This window comes from Octopus bimaculoides, chromosome 12 (assembly GCF_001194135.2).
Source record: "Octopus bimaculoides isolate UCB-OBI-ISO-001 chromosome 12, ASM119413v2, whole genome shotgun sequence".
Classification (NCBI taxonomy): domain Eukaryota; kingdom Metazoa; phylum Mollusca; class Cephalopoda; order Octopoda; family Octopodidae; genus Octopus; species Octopus bimaculoides.
The window spans coordinates 58796619-58798590 of record NC_068992.1 but is presented as its reverse complement, the minus strand read 5'-3'; positions in this window follow the sequence as shown (position 1 = coordinate 58798590).

Genomic DNA, 1972 nt, shown 5'->3' with positions numbered 1-1972 from the left:
TTATTATTATTATTATTATTATTATTATTATTATTATTATTATTATTATTATTATTATTATTATTATTATTATTATCATCATTATTATCAACCGCAGCAGCAGTAAATATATAAATAATTAATATTGTGTTAAAAATTCTACACGCCTCAATTATAAATCTAATTTTATTGTCTAGCCATTTAACGGCATTATTACTTGCTGGTCACTAATATTATTATTATTAAGGCGGCGAGCTGGCAGAGTCGTTAGCACACCGGTCAAAATGAGAGAGGCGAGTAGGAGAGAGAGAGAGAGAGAGAGAGAGAGAGAGAGAGAGAGAGAGAGAGAGAGAGAGAGAGAGAGAGAGAAAGAGAGAGAGAAAGAGAGAGAGAAAGAGAGAGAGAAAGAGAGAGAGTGTGTGTCCATAAAGTCTGGGTACATGGGGATTAACACATATTCTAAGAAATTATTATTTCTTATATTTAATCGTTTATGCTATGATTTTATTTACTCTATGTACCCAGACTTTGTGGACACCCTGTGTATATGGCAAATGAAAGACGGAGGATGGAATATACGAGAATTTATTAACCACGACAATTGTTTCGATACATCTGATTTTCATTGAGTTCATGTGGAACCCACTTATCCAACTTTTTCCGATTTTAACTAGGTTGGTCAATATTGTTTACTTGCTAACACCAAACAACAACGATAATTCACGGGCACTTTTAGATGGATCTGACTCCACGGTTGCTTTCAGTTCGTCATTATCCACTTGTGTTTCTGGTCGATTGCGTTGCTCATTTGTGAGATCAAAGTTACCAGAACAAAATTTTGCAAACCAAATTGATAATGTCTGCTGTGTAATAACATTAGAATGAAATTCTCCATTAATATTCCGATGCTGTATTTCCTAGAAAGAACTTATATTTCAAAACTGAACGAATTTCCGACTTACCCATCTTAAACAAAAATAGAGAAGAGCGAGTAATAAATACTTTATAAAGCGGGAAATGAGTTAGGATAAAGAAATAGATGTATCAGCTTTCTTACAAAAAATCGAGATTGTCAAAATTTAATAATGGCGCAAAATGAGCAGCTGTCAAAATTTACCATATACCTTACAACAAATTTCATACTTGACGACCTAGTACTTAAAGAAATTCAAACTTTGTCTGATTTTCACGTTTTATTTACAATCTTATAATAATATAATATAAGATAATCAAATATAACCATCTAAGTAACATGTGGTCGGAAAAAATTTATATTTCCATTCTACAAACTACACAGTCCAAGTGAAATGAAAGGAAATAATACTAATGCTTAGAGGTGCTATTTCTACTGCTACGACCACAACACTAGCAACAACAATGATACTAAAGGTGGTCATGATGACGATAGCAGGAAAATACTAGATGAGTCAAGAGAAAAGCCAGGAAAAATAATCTTATTTTGGGGTTTGAAGTTTTGTTACCACAGCTACTCCTACCACTACCACCACTACAATCACCAACACCACCACTACCACCACCACCACCAACAACAACAACAACGACAACAATGATAAAGGAGATGATAATGATGACGATGATAATTGAAATGTAAAAATCCTCCGGAAATGTTGTTTACAACATTTCTAAAATTAGCCCAATAATTATTGCTTTGGCCAGGGTCAAAATCAGGTCTCTTGACATGTTCAACAAACCTAAATCAAACGCCAATCAACTTAAGTAATTTAGTAAAATCACACACTAATTAACATTCTGGAGCCTATACAAATGTATTTAAGGCAAACAATTTAGCCATCTCGCCACAGTTATAAATTGTAAAATATAACTGTCACCACTACTACATGAAACTGAAGATTGCAGAGTTTGATGTATGAAAGTACTACTTCAATCAGAATGGACATTTTTTATTCTATCATTTCATTATATTATATTATATTATATTATATTATATTATATTATTATAAGATAGTAAATA